The sequence below is a fragment of the Macaca fascicularis genome, chromosome 15 (assembly GCF_037993035.2).
Source record: "Macaca fascicularis isolate 582-1 chromosome 15, T2T-MFA8v1.1".
NCBI classification, from domain to species: Eukaryota; Metazoa; Chordata; class Mammalia; order Primates; family Cercopithecidae; genus Macaca; species Macaca fascicularis.
The window spans coordinates 108123449-108148505 of NC_088389.1; the positions used below are offsets into that span (position 1 = coordinate 108123449).

General features: G+C 42.3%; 1 protein-coding gene and 1 long non-coding RNA gene across 2 annotated transcripts in view; one reads left to right on the forward strand and one right to left on the reverse strand.

Moving 5' to 3' along the window:
- GNA14 (G protein subunit alpha 14) overlaps positions 1–25057 on the reverse strand; it is a 216167-nt gene that overhangs the window by 34755 nt on the left and 156355 nt on the right. The window lies entirely within an intron of this gene.
- The window catches only part of LOC135967585 (uncharacterized), a 72557-nt gene that overhangs the window by 10279 nt on the left and 37221 nt on the right, over positions 1–25057 (forward strand). The gene's annotated exons all lie outside the window — the stretch shown is intronic.

Genomic DNA, 25057 nt, shown 5'->3' on the forward strand with positions numbered 1-25057 from the left:
CCTGAGCTTTCCATAGTACTCCATCAATGTCTTATAGACAGCTCTGTGTGATGGAGTGGCAATGCCCTATCGGAGTGTGAGAAAGCAGCCAAGAGGGCAGCTGATTTCCCTTGCACACAAGGACACATGTGAGGTTGTCCTACTCTTTGCACTGAATTTAACTTCATGTTTCCAGAGGCCACATTTCCCATTGACATGCCTTTTATTTCATAAGCACCTTCATCCAGGCTATAGACACCCTCACGCCCAGACTGCCACTCTTCATAAATTTTCAAAATCCTGCTGCGATGGTAATTCAAGTCTAGTTTTGCAGTAGTTCTCCCTCAACACCAAAGCTTACATATTTTTAAATAAAAAAGTCGTCCTTGGCTCGCAGAGAATCATCCAACAACATTCCTTACTCTGCTTTTTTTTACTTTTTCTTTTTTCTTGGTGTTTCACTTTTTCCACTCTTTTCAATTGCTTGAAAAACTCTTAAGCACACCACAACAAATATTTGGGTCACAGCTTTCTTTAATGATGTGCTTTCAAAATAGTGGTTTTAATCCTGGATGCAATTTTTGTTGTTGTTTTCCTTTTGCAGTGATAGCCCACAGGCATTTCTGCCTGGGATCGGGATCATAATGAGGAGAATAGGGCACCCCAGAATTCCTAAGGGCCTCGTTATTAACACCCCAGCCTTGCGATCCTCAGAGCATATATCCTGGCTTTCCTCTAGATGGCACTGTGGAGCAGAGGCGACTGTCTCAGGGACCTGTATCTTCCTCTATCAGCCATTACCCACTTCTCTGCAGGTGAAACCAGGCCCAAGTGCACAGATTTGAAGAGGAAAAGAAAGTCTCCTGGGAACTCCCTGCAGCCTGGGGGGAATGTGGAAGCAGTGGATGTTCTGTCTGGGTAGCAGTGTGGCGGGCTAGGAATGGGCTGGCCACGTGCGCCTGAACCTGCCGTGTGCTTCTGATGGATTAGCGACTGGTGAGAAGACCCCATCACAGTGGGGCACAGTTAGTAAAAGTTCTGGATTTAGTTAGCCCAGATATCAAAGTCTCATCAGAATATGGTTGCCAAATAAAAATACAGGATACCAGTTAAATTTGGATTTTGGATAAACAGCAAACGCTTTTTTAGTACAAGGATGCCCCATGTATTTGAAGAGAACTTACACTGAAGTCTCTTCTCAATTTACTGTACTGTTTTCCTAGAGTAAAGATACTAAAAATATCTGTGCACTTTTGTATCAGAGATTGTTTATCAATATCGAGGGCTTTTCTCTGGCTTTCAAAGCAAATTTGGCATTAGCGGGGCTACATCCTGAGGGGACACAGCAGCAATCAGCGCCCCTTTATTCCTGAACAGTATCTCCACTGTGCTTTCCAGACTTCCACAAAGTCCACCTCTCTGCAGAACCTAAGCTCCTTTTATCACAAGCTGGGGGGGGGGGGTTGCCCTCTTCTCCCCCTTACCCAAAACTCTAGCCCCACCTCCTCATGGCACTCTGTCACCAACAACAGGTCCTCCCCACTGTCATCACCCTCCGTCCCTCACTCATGATAAAAAGGTAAGGGACATACACGACAATGTGAATGTACTTCATGCCACTGAATTGTACACTTAAAAATGGCTGAAGTGGCCGGGCGTGGTGGCACGCACCTGTAACCCCAGTTACTCAGGAGACTGAGGCACAAGAATCACTTGAACCCGGGAGGTGGAGGCAGCAGTGAGCTGCGATCATGCCACTGCCCTCCAGGTTGGGCGACAGAGTGAGATCCAGTCTCAGGAAAAAAAAAATAAAGAAAAAAAGAAAAAAGTCTAAAATGGCAAATTTTATGTTAGGTATATTTTACCACAATTAAACATATGGAGCAGGGGGATTGTCTTACTGTAAGACTGCCTGCAGCTCAGCCCAAGCCTGGCCTGCCCTCATCTCAAAGTCTTCTGCAGTGTCTTCCTGCCTGAGGAATCCAGGCAAAATGACGCCTGGCCTCGCCTCCTGTCTGCCCTCATGTGTTCCTTCGTGAGCTGTGTGCAGACCCAGGATGTCTCTCTTTGCAACTTCCGCCCCCACATCCGGCCCCAGGCACCGCCTCTCGCCTCAGGAGACCCCACTGCTCTGAGGCCCTCATCTCCAAAGCCCTACCCGCAAGCTCTTTCCTGAGCTCTCGTCTGTCAGTCCCACTTGCAGGGGAGGCTGGGCCCCTAATTTCTGCTATTTATATTAGCAATGCCTGATCTCTCAACAATTTCATTTTTTATTTTCCAAATGTCAAATGAGCTTCTCAGTAGCCAAGCATAATAATGTGTCCTTATTTGACCCCAAACTCCCCTGACTTCCAGGTACAAAGCTTTCTCACAGCCCATGGGGCCTAGAAAGTGCCTTTTATCCTCCTGGCATCTCTCGCCCATCATCTGCCAGGCATTCTGTGCCCTGCCTATCCCGCTACCCCACAGTAGCCGGACAGAGGAGACCAGTTTGTGTCCTGGTGCGGGCACCAATGGGTCTCGTGGATCCCCTATAGCTCCATGCACTTCTCATGGACAAGTTCATTTCCTTCTCTGCTTTGGTTTTCCTGTTCTTTTTCTCCCATCCTCCAAACCTCCCATCAGAAAAATTCTTCCAAACTCTAGTGAGCCGAATCGTGTCTCCGTCAAATTATGTCCTCCTGGAACCTCAGAATTGTTGGAAAGAGGGTCTTCACTGAAGTCATTGAAGTAAGGATCGAGATGAGGTCACACTGTATTAGGGTGGACTCTAAATCTGATGAGAGTGTCTATAAGAGACAGAAGAGGACAGAGGGAGACACCGGGCAGAGGCCGATGTGAGGATGGAAGCAGAGACTGCAGTGTTGTGTCTGCGAGTCGAGGAATGCCAAGGGTTGCTGGCGACCAGCAGGGCTAGGAGAGAGGCACGGGAAACATTCTCCCTCGGAGGCTCCAGAGGGAACCAGCCCTTCCAACACCTTGATTTCTGACTGCTGGCCTCCTGACCTCCGAGCCACCCAGTTTGTTAAGACAGCTCCAGGAAATTAGTACATAAACCAATTGGCAAAACTCTGGACAGACGGGGACCAATGACCCAGCCTTGGCTGGGAGGGTGTCTACAAGCAACTGTGACGGACTGGAGTCCCTACAGGTCCTCACGGGAGCTCCTAGGAAAGAAAGGGGTCTGGGGACGAGGACACAGGGAGGAAAGGGAAAGAAATGAAGGGGCCAAAAACCATCTTTAGCCAGACCTGCCCCCTGACTATGCCTAGGCTATGGGGGATGGAAAGGGTATGCCCAAGAATGAAAAGAACGAAGTGCATTATCACCAGCACAGACTGTGGGGCGTGGATGGAAGAACAGGGGCCAGATCCGGTGTCGTTGACTTTGTTTTTTTGTAAACTGGATTTATTTATAGCACCTCTCCCTTACAGGTCTCACCACAAAACCACACCAAATCAACCCAGTGGGATCACAGACGTCAAGGGCTCAGAAAATAAAGTATAAAGTTAATTTGTTAACCTGAAAGCTGTTCTCTAACTCGATTTATCTAAGGGAGACAGTTCCATTAGCTGTGCTAAGTGGCAGATATCCAGCCTTCACTTGTGCCAATCAGTCACAATGGGCCTTCATGAGTCCCAGGTGGGTCCCCAGCAGGCTCTCACCAGGCCCCCACGGAGGGCTGCAGGGGGTAGCATCTGCACTGTGAATGCTGCAAAACTTGGCTGTCCAAAGTGAACCCCTCACCAGCCACAGCGCACCAGCACGGGAGCAAGGGAGTTTGCTAACAATGCAGAATTTCAGCCCCCAACAGATAATGACTCCAAAGCTGCCTCTTAGCAAGATCCCAGGTAGTTCATTTGCATGGTAACATTGAGAAGCTCTGGAATAAAACATGGGCTTGGCCTCAAAGGTAATTCTTACAACATCCCTCTGGAACAAAATTATTATATTCTAAAAAGTAAAAAATGGGGCTCAGAAAGCTTGGGCAACTTGCCTGATGTCACACAGCTTGTAAGCAATTGGGTGGGATTCCATTTTTGATTCCAAACTCATCTTCTTAGCCTTGCTCACCATCTTTATCAGAAGGGGTAGATGACAACATGGGGATCCTATATCATGATCCTATGTCATAAGGATCAGTTAGGAAGTAAATCATGAGGGATACAGTCCTTGTAGCTTTATACTGATGTTTATTTTAAGGTATTGACAATATATACTCCCTAAACATGCTTCTTTTAAATCAGTATGCATTTCCATGTTAGAATTCCTTGAACAAATAAAAGCATCCCAGCAAACCATCTTTCCCTAAGAAAGGCCCAGCGCTTTCTGATATTCTCCTGAGCAAGCGTAAAAGCCAAAGGAAGTATATATTGTGTGCTTTTTAATTCTTGGCACACAATGTATAATAAGCACACACCTTATTGTGTGCTTTAAGAATGTATGGATTCCTCTCTTACATGATTGCTTTCTACATGCTTTTTTGTTGTTGTTGAGAAACTTCTATTGGGGGTCAAGGCAAGAGGTGGGTGTATTAAATCACATGGTTGCTACTGAGGGCTTTTAGGCTGAGACCACTTGTCCAGCCTGCATACACAGGATTTTCTGAGTATGAACATGAGCTTAGCAGCATGAGTAAGATTTCTCTTAAATAACTACCGAGAAGTAAATTTTATCTAGAAACATGACATTTTAATCAGATGTTCACCAGTCTTTGCCCCGCAGCTCTTTGTCCCTGGGCATGTGTTCAGCCAGACTCGGCAGCTGTGACTCTCAGACAGGCAGTTATTTTCCTCTGGGAGCTCCCCGGGGCTCAGGGCGCGTTGCTGGAATACCAGTGAAGGGGGTGTCCTGCTGTGGTCACAGGCGCAGTGTCTCTTGCGTGGGAGGCTGACTGTACCCTCCCCCATTCGTGGTCCTTTCTCCATTCTCCCAACTTTGGTTAGAAATGACTCAAGCTCAGGCCGGGCACAGTGGCTCATGCCTGTAATCCCAGCACTTTGGGAGGCCGAGGTGGGTGGATCATGAGGTCAGGAGTCTAAGACCAGCCTGGCCAACCTGGTGAAACCCCATCTCTACTAAAAATACAAAAATTAGCTGGGCATTGTGGTGGGTGCCTGTAATCCCAGCAACCCAGGAGGCTGAGGCAGAAGAATCGCTTCAACCCGGGAGATGGAGGTTGCAGTGAGTCGAGACGGAGCCACTGCACTCCAGCCTGGGCAACACAGCGAGACTCCATCTCGCGGAGAGGGTAAAAAAAAGGAAAGACTCAGCTCATCCTTTCTGCCCCTCGACCCCTGACTCTCTCATCCCCTCTCACCACCACCCCTGCCTCACCTTTTCAGGTTCAGGGAGAACTGGCAGCTTTAAACCCCCCAGGGTCCTCAGATGCGCAGTCACCAAGTTCCTCCACCAGAGCTGCTGCACTTGGTCTTCCCCGGGGGGCTCCGTGCCTCTCCAGCAGAGGAGTAACCCATGGGAGCTCTCTCTTCTAAGGTGTCTCCAACCCAAGGGTAATAAACAACTTGGGTTGGCAGCACAGATTAGGAGAGGGGTTGTCGGATCACTAAGCTCTGATCTTGATCCTCTGCTGTGAATGCGAAACGCACCATTTCCAAATACAGAGTCCTACTGGATCCCCATGGGATTTCAGAGCAAAAGTGACAGCGGAACGTGGGAATCTTAAAACTCCCACACCAGTAAGTAACCTCCTTTGCTCTCTGGATGAGGAAAGATACTAGGAGTCCCCATTGTAATCAGATACGGCAACAGTGCATCTCAAACAACTGGCACACTTTAGGCAATGCCAATAATAATTCTCTACTCAAGACAGCCAAGAACCAGAGCTGCTCATAAAAAGCTTGGAATCAGTGGATGTCACTTAAAAAAAGAAAAAAACAAATGTTGTATTATGTGTGGACCAGTCAGTTCTCAGACAGATGCTAACCTTTGCTTTTAAAAATCTCCTGGCCTGGGGTAGGACCAAGGCCAAAGGGATTAAATCTAAGAAAATGGACCTTTATCCTTAACCTTTAGTTTTTAACTCCAGCCAAACATTTCTGTCATTTAGAAAGTGTGATTAACTTTCAGATAGGTGTTTTTGTTCCTTCAGCAAAGAACGCATGTAGTTTCTCAACCAATATCAGTAGCAATGAGAAATGCCCCAAAAAATAATTGTTTGGCTTCCATTTCAGGAGTGGGTGCTGGTAGAATCATGCTAATTTCAATAGGTCAATACCCCAGGAACCCCCACCAAGGACAGGAAATATTGGGATAGGAGAGCAGCTTGGAAGTTGGACAGAACCAGTCTGATGGCTGAAATTTAGAAGGAATCCTGGGGCTGTCTGGCTTTATGTGGGTGAAAGTGAATGTATGGCTTCCCCTCTTTTATATAATTGCTTTTTACATCAGCAAAGAAAAGAAAGAGAAATAGATAGTTATAGTGCCTTTTATCATTACTTACATAATTACCTTTGCTGGAACTGGTTTGTTGCTGTTGTTTTTGGTGTTTTTGAGGCAGGGTCTCGCTTTGTTGCCCAGGTTGGAGTGAAGTGGTGTAATCTCAGGTCACTGCAACTTCAGCCTCCTGGGCTCAAGTCATTGCCCTACCTCAGCCTCCAGAACAGCTGGGACTATAGGTCCTTGCCACCAAGTCTGGCTAATTTTTGTATGTTTTGTGGAGATGGGGTCTTGCCATCTTGTCCAAGCTGGTCTCAAACTCCCGGCCTCAGGCAATTCACCTACCTCAGGCTCCCAAAGTCCTGGGATTATAGGTATGAGCCACCATGCCCAGCCGTGTGTGTGTGTGTGTGTGTGTGTGTGTATGTGTGTGTGTTTAAATGTGGATTTGAATTACCTTTTAGCATCACTAACTTTTAACCTGAAGACCATCTTTATGTATTTCTTTTTAAGATGGGCTTCTAGCCACAAAGTCCGTTTTTTTTTTTCTTTCTTTCTTTCTTTCTTATTCTAGGGATATTCTTATTTCTCTTTCATTTTTAAAAACAATGTCTTTGAGATACAATTCCCATACCACACAATTCATCCATTCAAAACACACAAGTCAATGGTTTTTAGAATATCCAACAAGTCATGCCACCATCATTATGATCAATGTCAGAACATTTTGATCACCCCTCCAGAAAACCCCCACACCTATTTAGGATTCTATATGTTGAAATCTGAATCTCCAGTACTGGTGAACGTGACCTTATTTGGAAATAGGATCTTTTCAGATGTAATCAAGTTCAGATGAGGTCACTTGGGTAGCCCTTGTTCTCATATAAGCAGTGTCTTTATAAGAAGGGAGAAACTTGGACACGGACACACAGAGAGGTGAATGCCATGTGAAGTCAGACACAGACACAGAGGGAAGACGGAGGCAGAGATTGGAGTTAAAAGCCAGGAAACTCCTGGGATGCCAGAAGTGGAAAGAGGGAGGGAAGAATCTTCTCCTAGAGGCTTTAGAGGGAGGATGGCTCTGTCAACACCTTGATTTTGGACTTCTAGCTTCCAGAACTATGAAAGATTACATTTCTGTTGTTTTAAGCCACCTAACTTGTGGTCCTTTGTGATAGCAGCCAGATACTCCCCATTTCCTCCCCCTTTTCCTAGCCCTGGGTAGCCAATAAGACAACCTCTGTCTCTATGAATTCACCTATTGTGGATATTTTCTATGTCGGAAACCACACAATATGTAATCCACCGGGATTGGCTTCTCGCCCTAAGCTTAAGGTTTTCCAGGTTCCTCCCTGCTGTAGAGCACGTACTTCATCTCTTTTTATTGCCAAATAATATTCCATTGTAGGAAAATACCACGCTTATTTATCTCCTCCTTTGTTGAGGCCATTTGGACTTTTTTTACACTTTTTGGCCATGAGCATTCATATACAAGTTTTTGTGCGGATGTGTGCATTCATTTCTCTTGGGTATAAGCCTAGGAGTAGAATAGCTGGGTAATTCTATGTTGAAGTTTTTGAAAGGACTGACAAACTGTATTCTAAAGCAGTTGCCCCATTTTTTATTCCCACCACCAATGTATGAGGGTTGCCTTCATTTTTGAAACATAGCTTTCTACCTTTGCTTGATATAGAATTTTTTTTTTTTTTGAGGCCTCAACTTTCTAAGCTCAAGCAATCCTCCCACCTCAGCCTCCCAAGTAGCTGGGAACACAGGTGCATGCCACCACACCAGGCCAATTGTTAAAATGTTTTATACAGACAGGGTTTTGCCATGTTACCCAGGCTGGTCTTGAACTCCTGGGCTCAAGCAATTCTCCCACCTTGGCCTCCCAAAATGCTGCAATTACAGGCATGTGCCACTAGGCGGGGTAATACAGGATTGTTGATTGACTTTTTTCATTGCCTCTGGCTTCTATTTTTCTAATGGGAATTCTGCTATTAATTTGATTAGGGTTCCCTTGTGCATAATGAGTTTATCTCTTGCTTCTTTCAAGATTTCTCTTTCACTTGGACTTTCAGCAGTTTGACTATAATGTGTCTGGGCGAATGCATATGGCTCTCTTTGCATTGCTCCCACTTAAGAGTTCATGGAGGTCCTTGGATACTTCAGTTAGTGTTTTTCATCAAATCTGGCAAGTTTTCAGCCACTATGACAGAATATTTTTTTCTATTCCTTTCTCTGGTCTTGTCCTGCATTCCATATGCAAATATTGGTGTGCTAAATGGTGCCCCACATCGATCTGAGGCCCTGCTTCCTTTTCTTTCTTCTTTCTAATCTTTAGAATGCATAATCTCTCGGGATCTCTCTTTAAGTTCACACTGATCTTTTCTTCTGTTAGCTCAAATCTACTACTGAGCCACTCTAGCAAGTTTTTCATTTCAGAGATTGTACATTTCAACTTCAAAATTTCCATTTGGTTCATTTTTATAATTTCTATGTGTTCAGTCATTGTTGTCATTCTGTTGCTTAATTCTTTAAATATGGTTTTCTTTAGTTCTTGAACATATTCATAATAGCTGCTTTGAAGTTTTTGTTTGCAAAGTTCAACCTCTGGGGCCTTCCAAGCCTGTTTTTTGTTTGTTGGTTGGTTTGCTTCCCTTTGCTGGGCGTAGGTCACACTTTGTTATTTGTTTGCATGACTTATAGCTTTTTGTTGAGAACTGGACACTTTAGATAATACATGGTAGCAACTCTCTGTACTGATCCTTCCCTCCCCTCTTCTCCCTCCCCTCTGGGTTTGTTGTTTGGTCATTTGTTTGTTCGTTTAGGGACTATGCGTGACTAACTCTGTGATGTCTATTTTCCCTACCACATGGAGCCTCTGAAGTCTCTGCTCGGGTGTTTCTCCCCTTGGCTTCCTAGAGGCTGGCCCCTGAGGCAACATAAACCACTTTTTGGTCAAAGATTGTGCTTAAACCCTCTCAGCCAGTTAGAGATTCTTTTTTGCCTTTTACCACTCTGTGTGTGTGTGTGTGTGTGTGTGTGTGTGTGTGTGTGTGTGTGTGTCTTGGAGACTGCTTTCAAATTTCAGGGAGTTTACAGTTTTGCTCCATGTTCAGCCAGGGACTAGTAGCTCAGAGGGTCTCTTACTGGGCACTCCTCAGGGGGTGCAGAGTTGGGCAGGTGCCCAGCTATTCAGATCACCAAGATGAGTGTAATTTTTTAAAGTCTGGATTCCTAGGAGTCACCTCTGGGTCAGAGCAGCTTGCTGAGCCGGGGTTTGCTCTGAGGTTGTGCTTATGCCCTTTGAGTCTTCCCGCAAGTTTTCCAATAAATCTGCATGTTACTAATGGATCTATGTGGCTTGGAGAATGCTTTCCAGTCTAACCCATGACCCTCTCTGATTATTCCTGAGTGAATATAGCCTTGTATACACCATGCTTCTGGAGCCCTTGGGGGGAACATCATCTTAGGAAGGGTATTCTGGCCTGTCTCTTTCCAATCTGCCATGTTGCATGTGGCTACTAGATTCATGGAGCTACCAGCCCCCACCCCTTAATTGCTCACCACCAACATGTCTACTGCTTTGTGGATGAACTTAGGCAAGAACTGCTTCGTGTTGCTTTCCAATAAAGTTACTCCTCTGGCAGAACTGCGGAGCTCTCCATTTTTTTTTTTTAAAGACTAGTCAAGTGCAATGGAGCTCTCCATTCCCATTCTTATGAAAACCTGCATCTCCCTTTAGATAGAACACACATGCCACTACACCAAAGCTGGGAGCGGGGACAATGGCCCATTTCTGCAGTGAAACTTCTGTTCTACAAGTGGGCACTGTGTGTTAGGGTGGTGGAGGGAAAAAGTTGATAGTCCTTGGTTTTCTTTTCTTGCCCCTCTTGGCATAAAGTCTTCATCCATTAGGCATACTGAGGGGCCCCAGATGTCTTGACCTATCATGTCTGAATCAAAGCCCTTGATCCACAAGTAAGCTCTAAGTGGGGAAAAGATCTTCTCAGCCACACTTGCCTAAAATAGCACTTCCACAACTCAGGGCTAGAGGGTATGAGATACACTGGCAGCCTGCCCCTCTCAGAGGGGTCCTAGACTAGGAGCTGGGGAGTGGACAGAAGCAGCCCCCATCTTCTTGGCTACATCTTCCTGGATAGAGCTTCTATCACATGGACATGGGGGCAGGGGCATGAGAATGAGTCACAGCTCAAATGCTACCAACTCTTAATGCTCTTACTGGCATATAGATTTTCTTGCATACATGTTTTTCCATTTGCTATATGCTTTTAAGACAATTTCTAGAGGCTTTGAATTGTTGTTTGATTATAATTTTTGCCAGTTAAATGGCTGTTTCACTGGAGAGGGTCTACCAAAACCCTCACACTGCCATTCTGAAGATCTGAAATCTTTCCTTTTAATCAGACATACAGATGGTCAATCTAATTCTCTTTTCAGTCACTGTCTAAAACATCCTTCAAGATCTGAAGTGTCCTTTCTGTCCTTGTGTTGTGTTTGCTACACAGAGTAGGCATTTCTAATATTTATTAATATTTCAAGAGTTTCTCTCTTTCCAGGAATGTGGGAAGATTATCTTCCCCTGTGCTTCTTGAAGTTGGTGTGACTATGTGATCTGATTTGGTCGACGTAATGTGAGAAGTTTGTCACTTCCAAGCAGAATCATTTAATTGCTGCTGCATCCTTCTCTATCTTCTCTCCTCTGTTGCAACAAATCCTGGAGCCTTGTGATGAGCATAAAATGGGAACATCTTTGTTATCCCAGGTCCTGCATGGTAACTGTGTGAAGCACAGCCCTCACCCCTCTAGCTGGACGTGTTGCATGAGCAAGAAATAAATCTTAGTTGTTCTAGGTCACTGAGACTTGAGTATTGCTTGCGTCTCCGGCATATCCTAGCCTATCTCAACCAGTAAGAATGCTGTTCTTAAAACTCTCAACACATGCAGCACATTTTTGTGAATTTCAGTGGCCCTTAGCTAAAGTCAGTTTCATCTTTTGATGTGTGTATAAGATCTACCTTCCTTAGCAAGTCCACAAGGTGCTGCATTATTTGGGCCCTCCCAACCTGTTAGTCTCAGGACCCTGTAGGATGCTTTACCTCCTCATTTCCTCTTTTGTTATACGGAGCTGCATGAGGCTCCCACCCCCATAAGTACTAACAGTTCCCTCTCTTCCTTCTTATGAGACCTACCATTCATCCATCCAGACTTAGCATGTGCCCTATTCTTAGGGACAAGGAAAGCTGGGAGAGGAGGGTGGGGTGAAGACGGAGAATAAATGAAATATTGCATTCATATATAAATTGTTTTGCAAGAGGGAGGGCCCAGAAATAGTCCTAGGATAAACTGTGTTGTTACAAAACAAAAGAAGTTTCCAGACAAACTACTTACAAGAATGTATCAAAGTTTTATACTCTCTGCAAGAAAAGACTGACACCCAAAAAAGAAAAAAAGTCTGGTTAAAGATTATTAGATTCATCAGTCCGTTGGGTGGACAACCCTAACTTCCCAGAAGTTCTTAACCATTTAGGAGTATCAAAAAATCGCTCAAGCATTTAATCAGGAATGTAAATTACTTCCCAGAAAGAGACTGTGCATTACATCATGCAGAAAGCTCTACTGCAGACCAGGTTTGGACAATTTTTCTTTCACAGAAGGCTGTAAAGAGACAGTCTTGACATGGCTGTTTCTGGTTCACTCATCAGTTTTCAGCATTCCTGTGTTTTGTTTTCATTCATTCAAACATGTATTGAACACCTACCAGATGACTAGATGCTAATGTTATAAAGATAAAAAGAAAGCCTCTGCTCTTCAGGAAGGTCACAACCTTTGGGAATGATGAACATGTGCATACATAATTTTGTAGGAAAGCAAAACTGTGCTTTGGTATGTTTAGGAGGCTGTATGAGTGATGTTGAGGAAGCAGGTCTGCATGGACTCACAGTGACATCAGGGAAAAGGAGGAGTACAGAATATGCTTAAAGATGAAATACTTATGTTTTGGACAGCAAGGAGTCATCAGGGCATCCAGTAACCTCCCCGTACTCTGGAGGCAGAGAATGCTCCCTGGTACAGAATAGTCAGGGCATGTTCAGGAAGTTCACTGAACCTCTGGGTGGGGAGGACTAGGGTGGAGAGAAAGTAGCCTGTGGGGCTAAGGAATCTGGATGGAGTCCTGAGGACATGGGCTGACACCAGGTCATACCAGGAAAAGAAGCACCTCATCAGGTGACTCTAGAGAGTATCTCCAGTTAGAAAACAACAGGAAGAGAAGAATAGGAGTCTGGGAGATAAATAAAGGTGACTATAATAGCACAGGTGAGAAATGATCAGGGTCTGATCCAATCGAGCAGCAATGTGAACCATGGTGGCTGTACAATACTCTGTCAGGGATTCAGTCAACATCTGTTTCCTTGCAAAGAGCTTATAGGAGATTGGGGTATTCACACATCCACAAATATGACTAATTTGTAAGATAGAAAGTGGTGAATGCCTGTGAAAGCTATAGCTAAAGTGCTACAGAGGATTAGAAAGTACATGAGAATACTATAATTGGAAAGATCAGGAAAGGTTTCAAAGAGAAGGTCACTGTATTAGTCTGTTCTCTCGTAGCTATGAAGAACTACATGAGACTGGGTAATTTGTAAAGAAAAGAGGTTTAATTGACTCAGAGTTCTACAGGCCGTACAGGAAGCATGACTGGGAGGCCTCAGGAGACTTACAATCATGGCAGAAAGAGAAGGGGAAGCAAATGCATTTTACCATGGCAGCAGGAGAGAAAGAGAGAGCCAAGGGAGAAGTGCCACACACTTTTAAACCATCAGATCTCATGAGAATTGACTTGCTATCACGAGAACAGCAAGGGAGAAATCTGCTGCCATGATCCAGTCACCTCCCACCAGGTCCCTCCCCAACACTGGGAATTACAATTCAATATGAGATTTGGGTGGGGACACAGAACCAAACCATATCAGTCACCTTTGAGATGAGTTAAGAGAATAGGATGAAAGCTGAGATGGGTTGGGCTGTTTAAAACTGGAGAGATAGATAAGCAAAGATCTGGGAGTAAGAAAGTGAAGGGACAATACCGGAAGGTATTAGGTTCAGCCCCTGCAAGAAATTACATGGAAAAGAAACCCTGGGGCCAATTAAGGAGAACTTTGCTTGCTATGGAATTTGGGCTCAATTTTAAAAGTAACGTGGAGCTATTGAGGTTGTATGGGCAGGGAAGTGATGAGATCAGGACAGTGCTTGAAGGTTGGTCTTGCAACAAATTAACATCAAAGAAATTGATGAATATGGTCCACCCTAAAATCTGGGCACTCTCTGTGGGTGGACAGCCCAAGAATGCAGGGGCTGGGAAGTGTGAGCACACTTGAGAGGAGCAAAACAAGTGGACTCAACATGACCCATTAAAGACTGGATAAAGGAAGTAAAACATTAAATAAACTTGAAAGACTGATAGGAGAGATAACAGCATCATTATGAGAAGGTGAAAATCACAGAGGAACAGCAGTTTGAGCAGGGACAGTGGGGGATGAGCTTGCTACATATTGTGCTTGGGGTGCCTGGGATACATTTTAGGGGAGATACTCAGAAGGGTAGTTGAGAACGTAGGAGAAAAGTAAGTGCTAGGCTTGAGACTGGAAAGCAATCACCAAAGTCACTCGCAACAGTCGTGCAGGAGTCAGAATGAACTATCCAGACAGTCTATGCATGATACCGCACCTGGTGTTTAAGGACTTGTAAAGGTCATAAAAAGTTGTTTGTCCTCAAATATAATGGGAGCGGAAGGTACACACCCAGAACATTATTATGAGCAGGAATAAACAAATATACAAAAGATAAAATATGTATCAACTGCATCAGTAAGTAAGAAGCAGCCTATTGCGGTTTTTTGGAGTCTGTTTCCCCATGGAATCACCACATTAATAATATTACTATAGGCTAATTCTCTTGGAGTTATATTTGTCTTTTTCTGGAATTTGACAAAGTGCTGAATCTGGCAGTGCTTGTCCAAGTAAAACCAACTCCATACAGCTTTACACCAGCTCTGTCATTCAGTCCCCAAAATGATTTACAGATAAAATACCCTTGGAAATCCATGCACTAGGACTTCTACTGATAAAGTGTCATTACTTTGGAAAATGGATGACAGCATATCAGCACTTTCTTTGCTAAGATGTTTTAACATGTCATCAGGGGAAGGTGTGTTAAGCAGAACTATGATACTATCACTTTCAAAAAAACCCCTCTCTGTTTCCTGAATCTTTCATGGCACAGACTCAATGATGTGATGGAAAACTGCATTTCTGAGCCCTTATCTTCCAAAAAGAAATATTGTCCTGAAGGTTCTAGCCAGGACAATTAGGTAATAAAAAGAAATAAAAGGCATCCAGAGAAAAAGGGAAGAATTAAAACGATCTGTATTTGCAGAATAGGTGGTCCAGCATATAGAAAATACTTAGAAATTTATTTTTGAAATATCGGAACTAATAAATAAGCTCAGCAAAGACACAGGATACAAGATCAATGTAAGAATCAATTGTAGTTTTAAACACTACTGTTATTGTTTGTGTCACCCTAAAATTAAAATGTTGAAGCCCTAAGCCCTAATGTGATGCTTTTGGAGGTAAGCCTTTGAGAGGCAGTTAGGTTTGGATGAGGTCGTGGAGAGTGGTGCCATCATGATGGGATTAGTTCCCTTATAAGAGGAAGAGACATGACACGACCTCTCTCTCTCTCTCTTTTTTTCTCTCTCTCTTCTCCAAGCCCACACACAAAGAAGTCATGTGAACCATCTGTAAGCCAGGAAGAGGGCCCTCACCAAGAACAGAATCTTCTGGTAACTTGATCTTGGACTTCCCAGCCTCCAGAACTGTGAAAAATAAATGTCTGTTGTGTAAGCCACCCAGTTAATGACATTTTGCTATAGCAACCTGAACTGACTAAAACAACTAGTAATCAACATTCCAAAAATGAAATTAAGAAAACAATTCCATTTAGAACAGCATCAAAGAGGAATAAAATACTTAGGAATAAACTTAACAAAAGAAGTCTTGTACGACGTGTACACTGAAAACTACAAAAAATTGTTGGAAGAAATTAAAGAAGATCTAGGACTGAGCACAATGGCTCATTCCCGTAATCCCAGCACTTTGGGAGGCTGAGGCGGGCAGATGGCTTGAGCTCAGAACTTCAAGACCAGCCTGGGCAACATGGAAAAACCCATCTCTACAAAAAAATACAAAAATTAGCTGGGTGTGGCAGTGTGCCCCTGTAGTCCCAGCTACTTCAGAGGCTAAAGTGGGAGGATGGCTTAATCCCAGGAGGTGAAGGTTGCAGTGAATCAAGATCATGCCACTGCACTCAAGCCTGAGTGACAGAGCCTGACCCTGTCTCAAAACATAAACAAAAACAAAGGAAATTAAAGAAGATCTAAATGAATGGAAAAATATCCCACATTCATAAATCTGGAGACTTAATATTCTTAAGATGGTAATGCTCCCCAACCTGATCTACATATTCAATACAATCTCTATTAAAATTTCACCTGGATTTTCTTTTTTTTGCAGAAATTGACAAGCTAATCTTAAAATCCATACGGGAATGTAAGAAAACCAGAATAGCCAAAACAACCTTGAAAAAGAAAGACAAAGTTGGGGGACTCACACTCCCTGATTTTAAAGCTTACTACGAAGCTATTGTAATCAAAACAGTGTGGTACTAGCATAAGGATAGACATTTAGGATAATGGAATTGAGAGCCCAGAAATAAGCCCTCAAATTTATAGTCAACTGATTTTATTACATAGGTGCCAAGATAATTCAATGGGGAAAGATTGTTCCATTGAATTGTACTGGGGCAACTGGATATTCACATGCAAAAGAATTAAACTGGATCCCTATCTCATACAATATACAAAAAATAACTCAAAATAGATCATTTATCTAAATGGAAGAGCTAAAACTATAAAACTCTTAGAAGAAACATAGGCATAAATCTTTTTGACCTTTGGTTAGGCAATGAATTCTGAGATACGACACCAAAAGGGAAGCAACAAAAGAAAAAACAGGTAAGTTGGAATACATCAAAATTAAAAACTTTTGTACTTTAAGGCATACTTGTCAAAAAAAGTTAAAAGACAACCTATAGATGGGAGACAACATTTGTAAATCATGTATTTAATAGGGGACTTCTATTCAGAATGAAGAACACTTACAACTCATTAATAAAAGAATAAGAATGCAATTTTAAAATGAACAAAATATTTGCATAGACATTTCTGCAAAGAAGATACACAAATGGCTGACAAGCACTTGAAATGATGCTCAGCCTCATTATCCATCCAGGAAACACAAATCAAAACCACAAAGAGGTACCAACTATACACATTAGGATTACTGTCACCAAAAAGATAGACAATAACAAGTATTGGTGAGGATGTGGAGAAACTGTAACCCTCATACATGGGTGGGACTATAAAATCATGTGGCCACTTTGAAAAATAGTTTGACATTTCCTCACCTAGTTAAGCATAATTACTAAATGGCCCAGCAGTTCCACTCCTAGGCATATGCCCAAGAGAACTGAAGACAAATGTCTACACAAAAACCTGTTCATGAATTTTCACTGCAGCATTATTCATAACAGCCAAAAAGTGGAAACAACACAATACCCATACTGATGAATGGATAAACAAAACACGATTGTTGAATCACACTGAAATATGATTTGGCAATTAAAAAAGTAAATGAAGTACCGATACAGGTTACAAAGTAGATAAGCCTTAAGAACATTATGCTAAGTGAAAAAATCCAGTCACAAATGGCTACATATGATATGATTCCATTTATATGAAATGTCCAGAATGGTCAAATTCATACAGACATAAACTGGATTAGTTGTCACCTAGGACTGGGAGGTCATGGAAATAGGACCATGATGGCTTAATGGGTCCAAGGTTTCTTTTATGGGGGACATAAAATTTTGTGATCCACACCCAAGTTGGCTGGCAGCTGTTTGTGTTGAATCAAGCCCAGAAGCAATGAAGAGACAACTTATCTATATTGCTTCCGTCACTCAGTGAAGGAAATTCACATTATAATAATGGAATGTCACAATGAGAACAGGTCTGACATGGAAGACAAAGTATTGATATAAACCCTCTTCTCCAGTGTGGCTATGCAAGGGAATTTGCTCAACTGATAATCACCTACACCCACAGTCAGGCTGTGGGTGTATAATGACAAGCAGAAATAGTTGCTATGGTTAAGAAAACCTGGTCACTAGGATCAGAACTTGAAAAGGCTTAGTTGGATGATAGTGCTTGTGACGCTAAAGCAAAATGGCAACACCTGTCCTTGAGTATTTATTGTACATTACCTAAAATGTATCCTGGGGATGGGGGCTCAGGCCCTAGGAGAATAGCTCTGGCCCTTCAGTAAAACAGTAGAGAGAGCTGGGGGAATCTGGCTGTGAAGGCAGCAAGTGGTCTGGCTCCAGAGGAGGGTCTGAGAACTGAGCATGGATCCTTCCTTCCCTCCTTGCTCCCCTCTCCTCTAAATCTCACCACTCCTCTTTGTTCTTTCTAGAGCATCCTCCGAGAGAAAGGATCAGGTTGAGATAAGCAATCATCTGGGGCACAAAATTTCAGGGGACAGAACATGCATTCTCAGGTCTCTGCACAAACCCCATGGGCCTAGGAGTGCACATGCTGCCCTTGCTCACCAGACACATCGGGAAAGGAGACCTACATGGGCTCTAGAAGCTGCTCGGTGCTGTGGGTTAGGGGTGCTGGGGTTCTGGGGCACCCAGAGATAGAGGGATGCAGGCATGGTGGGATATCCCCTTAACCCCTTAAAATCGTCACCTCAGTAGGTAGGACACAGCAGAAGCAGGCCTAAGCGTGCCCTTGAGCTTGGACTTCTGATGACTAAATTGGCTTGGCAGAAATACATATGACTAAGAAATGCAAAAAGAGATGCTCTGCATTATAAGTAATTTGGGAAATTGGAATTCTAACAACAATAATAACTTAGCTTAGATGGGTTTAAAAAGGGGAGGGAAGTGGTCAGAATGCTCTAGAAATGAAAGAATGTGTTCCTTAAAGTAGCACCCAACTTCCTGGGAAAATGATTCACATTTTAGATTTTCTAAAATACTGAAATGACAAAATCATACCAACAAGACTGCCTCTCTTGGTACGTTAAAATAGCACAGAATATCAGAGTACTGAAAACCGGCATCGCCATCGCTAGGTAATGAAGGGGAGGTGCCCTGAGAGCAGGAAATAACATCTTCATCTCTGGGGAGCCCACAGAGCACAGCAGAGCAGCTGGCTCATGGCTGTCTTTTGAATGAACAGAATCAGAATACCAGTTCACACAGAGAATCGTAAAGCTCCCACACAAGAGTGTACAGGGTCCACATCTAGAAACACTTGCTGCATAATTGAAGATTATTTGTGTCAAAGAGGCAATGGGAAAAGAATAAGGGCCAGATTGCCTCTTAAACGTGGTGACTTCCACACATGTGCTCTCTCCTGAAGTCTTAATAAAATGATAGGATAGTAGTTTGTTTGTTTAAAGGCAGGTCCTATACACTGAAAAGGACAAAATGCATTGGAAATATTGCGGGGGAGTAACAAGAAAATTTGAGAAAATGGAAAAGAGATGCAGATAAGTGAGTGCATAGCACTTAACAGGAGAGAAAGCTGAAACCTTGTATCTCTCGGGGAGAAACCCAAAAGAAGTCAGTGGGTTCATACCTGGGGACATTTCAAGGCTCCTCCTGGGCGAAAGGTCCACCATTTAGAAAGGTGGTGGTGTTCCTGAAGGCAGTGGGGTTGGCTCAGGGAAAGACTGCATGAGCAATAGCTGGGTTTCCACCCTCCACAATCATTCCACCTTGTCAGGATTCTATAACTTGCTCCCTCAGCCAGAAGACATGCAGCCACCAAGTATAGCTTAAGGAGAAAGGTGCATTTTGAAACCAGGTATGGGCCAGGCACGGTAGCTCTCATGTGTAATCTCAGCACTTTCGGAGGCCGAGGCAGGTGGATTGCTTGAGGCCAGCAGCTCGAGACCAGACTGGGCAGCATGGCAAAACCCTGTCTGTACTAAAAATACAGAAATTAGCCAGGTGTGGTGGTGTGCACCAGTACTCGGGAGGCTGTGGTGGGAGAATTGCTTGAGCCCAAAAGGCAAAGGTTGCAGTGAACTGAGAACTGATTTGCAACTGCACTCCAGCCTGGGTGACAGAGCAAGACCGTGTCTCAGAAAAAGAAAAAAGTAAAAGAAAACAGGTATGTTAAGTAAAAGTCCATGTGTTGAATCCTAAGCCCTCCAGCCTCTTTTTCCCACTCAGAATATGGCAGCCAGAGTTGAGAGCAGAACATTCCTCAAAAACAGACCTGGTTAGGAGAAAAAGCCTAATAATTACAGGCATTTGAAGTCCCATAATAGGCCATCATGTAATCACCCACCATAGCACAGAACTTCCTATCTTCTTTTATAGTGCCTTGCTTCTAAGAAAGAAGGAATAGTCAAGGTTAGCAGGCAGTTAAAGACAACCTCCCACATAAAACAGAAAGAAAGAAACAAAGAAAATGAAGCTATTTGCGGGAAGCAGTGACAGTGTAGAAAAGGGAAGAACAATGTTATAAAACTTACAATTATTATCTCCAAGAATCAGAGAAAAATCTTGGAAACAAGAAGAGTCCCATAAAAAAGGAACAATTGGAGAACAAAGAGAACATTTTAAAAGTTCAATAGACAGGTGGGGAAAAATGAAAAAATTCCTTCACATACAGAATAAAAAGAGAAAGACGTAGAACTTAGAAATAAAATAAGAAGAAAATTAAAGAACTATCCAGGCAGTGTAATATCAGTCTGATGGGAGTTTAGAAAGCAAGAACAGAGAAAATAGAATGAGAGACCTTTTTAAAGGAGTCTCATATGAAAATTCCCAGAACTAAAGCACATAAATCTTTGGACAGAAAGAGCTCTGGAGGACCCAGTATAATGAATGGGAAATACCCACCTCAGTAACAGTAGGGATAAAATGAAGATATGAAATTCTTTGAGAAAAAGATAATATATACAGAATGAAGAATTAGAATGGCATTGGATTTTTCACAAAACAAATACAAACTAAAAGATGGTAATGTTTTCAAAATCAGAGTGAGAATGACTTTCAACCTAGAATTCAATACCCAGACAAATATTGATCAAGTGTAAGGGCAGAATAAGACATTTAAGATATTCAAGAATACAAAAGAAATTCTCTCCCATGTCCCTTTTCTTTGGAGGACATGAAAGGATGTGCTCCAAGTAAACACAGAATCAGAAAGAAGAAGAAATAACAACTGGAACCCAGTAAAGATGTAAATGGAAGTCTCATAATCAGAACTTGCAATCAATTAAAAGAACAACCAATCTAGCTCAGAACAGGAGGATAAAGAGCTTAAAATGAAACATATCCAAGAGAAAAAATTGAATTTATAAATATAGTTTGTCTTAAGAGGAATTTTATAATTCTGCCTGAAAGTTTAGGAATAAACTAGTAATGGGCACATAAAACAACCTTCTTGGAAAAAATTAAAACGTGTTCAAAAAGAGAATTGTGATCATGGTTAAAAATGGCTCAACTGTGAACAATATTTATATAATCATAACAGTGATAAATTATTTCATCGCAAATTGTTATATAACAATGTAAGGAATACAAGTGTGGGTGGGTGGGTGTGGGTGCTGTAGGCAGGGAAATAAAATTGTTTCCATTAGAAAGTAAATAAGAGTACTACCCTTTTTGGTAGTATGAATCAGGGATGAGGCAGGGGACTGCTCTTTTTCATTTTATATCTTGTACTACAGTTGTCCCTTTTATCCATGGAGGGTATGTTCTAAGACCTTCAGTGGACACCCAGAACCATGGATAATACCAAACACTATATATATTGGCCTACCTCAGAGATATTATGAATTTGGTTCCAGGCCACTATAATGAAGTAAAAATTACAATAAAGTGAGTCACACAAATTTTGGTTTCCTAGTACATACAAAAATTAGGTTTATACTCTATTGTAGTCTATTAAGTGTGCAATAGCATTATGTCTAAAAAACAATGTACATACCTTACTTGAAAAATATTTTTTAAAAATGCTAATGATCATCTGAGCATACATCACGTTATAATCTTTTTGCTCATGGAGGGTCTTTCCTTATGTTGATGGCTGCTAAGGATGGTGGTTGCTAAAGGTTGGGGTGATTGTGGCAATTTCTTAAGACAGCAATGAAGTTTGCCGCATTGATTGACTCTTCCTTTCATAAAAAACTTCTTTGTATCATGTGATGCTGTTTGATAGTATTTTACCCACGGTAGAATTTAAGTTAATCCTCTAGAATCCTGCCACTGTTTTATCAACTAAACCTATGTAATACTCTAAATCTTTTGTTGTCATTTCACAAATGTTCACAGCATCTCCACAGGAGTAGTTTCCACCTCAAGAAACTACTTTCTTTGCTCATCCATAAAAAGGAACTCTTCATTTATTCAAGTTTTATAATGAGATTGCAGCAATTCAGTTACATCTTCAGGCTCCACTTCTAATTCCAGTTCTCTTGTACTTCTACCACATCTGCAATTATTTCCTCCACTGAAGTCCTGAACCTTCAAAGTCATCCATGAGAGTTGCAATCAACTTATACCAAACACCGGTTAATAATTTGACTTCCTCTCATGAATTGCAAATGTTCTTCATGGCACCTAGAAGGGTGAATCCTTCCCAGAAGGCTTTCAATTTACTTTGCCCAGATCAATCAGAGAAGTCACTATCTATGACAGCTATAGCCTTATAAAATGCATTTCATAAATAATAAGACTTGGAAGTCAAAATTACTCCTTGATCGATGGCCTTCAGAACAATGTTGTGTTAGCAACCATTAAAAAGAAACCACATTAATCTCCTTGTACATCAGAGCTCTTAGGTGACCAGGTGCATTGTCAATGAGTAGTAATATTTTGAAAGGAATCTTTTTTGTTGAGCAGTAGGTCTTAACAGTGGGCTTAAAATATTCAGTAAATCATTCTGTCTACTGATGGGCTGTCATCCAGGCTTTGTTGTTCCATTTATAGAGCACAGGTAGAGTAGATTTTGCATCATTCTTAAGGGCCCTAGGGTTTTGGAATGGCAAATTAGCATTAGTTCCAACTTAACGTCTCCAGCTGCATTAGCCCCTAACAAGATAGTCAGCCTGTCCTTTGAAGCCCTGAACCCAGGCATTGACTTCTCCTCACTTGCTATGAAAGTCCTACATGGCATCTTCCAATAGAAGGCTGTTTCATCTATATTGAAAATCTGTGGTTTAGTGTAGCCACTTTCATCAATTATCTTAGCTAGATCTTCTGGATAACTTGCTGCAGCTTCTCCATCAGCACCTGCTGTTTCACCTTGCACTGTTATGTTACAAAGATGGCTTCTTTCTGTAAACCTCATGAACCAACCTCTTCTCACTTCCAACTTTTATTGTGCAGCTTCCTTACCTCTCAGTTTTCATAGAATCAAAGAGAGTTAGGGCCTTGCTCTGGAAATGATTTTGGCCAAGGCAATGTTATAGCTGTTTGATCTTCCATCCAGACCACTAAAACTTTCTCCATATCAGCAATAAGTCTATTTCACTTTCTTATCATTTGTGTATTCACTAGAGTAGCACTGCCAATTTCTTTTAAGAACTCTTCTTTCGCATTTACAACTTGGCTATTTGGTGCAAGAGGCCTAGCTTTTGGGCTGTCTCAGCTTTTAACATGCCTTCCTCACTAAGCTTAATCATTTCTAGCTTTTGATTTAAAGTGAGAGATGTGTGACTTCTCTTTTCACTTGAACACTTTGAGACCATTGTAGGGTTATTAATTGGCCTAATTTCAATACTATTGTGTTTCAGGTAACAGGGAGGCTTTAAGGAGAGGGAGAGAGACGAGGAGTGGCCAGTGGGTGGAGCAGTCAGAACATACATACATAATGTTTATTGATTGTCATCTTAAATGAGCATGTTTGTGGTGCCCCCAAATAATTACATTAGAAAAATAAAAGATCCCTGATCACAGATCATCATAATGGATATAATAATAGTGACAAGGTTTGAAATATTGGGAGAATTACCAAAACGTCCCACAGAGACATGAAGTGAGCATATGCTGTTGGAAAAATGAACCCAATAGACTTGCTCAATGTAGTATTACCATAAACCTTCAATTTATTAAAAAAGGGCAATATCTATAAATTGCAATAAAGTGAAGCACCATAGAATGAGGTATGCTTGCATTATGTTTTTTCATCTGATAACTGAAACAGCTACTAAGTGACTAGTAGGCAGAGAGCATATACAGCATGAACACACTGGATGAAGGGATGATTCATGGCCCAGGTAGGATGGAGCTGGAAAGTGTGGGGAAAAGAAAGAGAGATCAGACTGTTACTGTGTCTATATAGAAAGAAGTAGACATAAAAGACTCCATTTTGTTCTGTATTTGAGATGCTGTTAATCTGTAACCCTACCCCCAACCTTGTCCTTGCAAGAGACATGTGCTGTGGTGACTCAAGGTTTAATGATTTTGGGCTGTGCAGGGTGTGCTTTGTTAAACAAGTGCCTGAAGGCAGTATGCTTGTGAAAAGTCATCACCATTCTCTTAATCTCAAGTACCCAGGGACACGTACACTGCCAAAGGTCGCGGGTACCTCTGCCTAGGAAAGCTAGGTATTGTCCAAGGTTTCTCCCCATGTGATAGTCTGAAATATGGCCTCGTGGGAAGGGAAAGACCTGATCGTCCCCCAGCCTGACACCCATGAAGGGTCTGTGCTGAGGAGGAATAGTATAAGAGGAAAGAAGGCCTCTTGGCAGTTGAAATAGAGAAAAGCATCTGTCTCCTGCCTGTCCCTGGGCAATGGAACATCTCGGTGTAAAACCTGATTGTATGTTCTATTTACTGAGAAAGGAGAAAACCGCCTTAGGGCTGAAGGTGGGACGTGCTGGCAGCAATGCTGCTCTTTATGCACTAAAAAGGTTTATGGAAATGTTTGCATATGCATATCAAGGCACAACACTTTTCCTTAAACTTATTCACGTCACAGAGATCTTTATTCATATGTCTTACTGCTGACCTTCTCCCTGCAATGATCCTATAATCCTGCCACTTCCCTTTCTCTAAGATGGTAAAGATAATGATCAATAAATACTGAGGGAACTCAGAGACCGGTGCCGGAGCAGGTCCTCTGTATGCTGAGCGCTGGTCCCCTGGGCCCATTTTTTCTTTCTCTATACTTTGTCTCTGTGTCTCATTTCTTTTCTCATGTCTCTTGTTCCACCTAAGGAGAAACGCCCACAGGTGTGGAGGGGCAGGTCACCCCTTCAGACAGTATGAGATTACATCATGCTACTCAGAATGGTGTGCAATTTAAAGTTGTTTCTTTCTGGAATTTTCCATTTATTTTTGAACTGCAGTTGACTATGGTTAACTGAAACCAAGAAAGTGAGACCATGGAGAAGGGGAACTACTGTACAGAATTTTAAAAAATATTATGTACCAGTGTTACTTTGATTAAAAAGAAAAAAGTAAGCAGCTGAGGCAGCTTTAACTAGTCAATTGACATTTCATC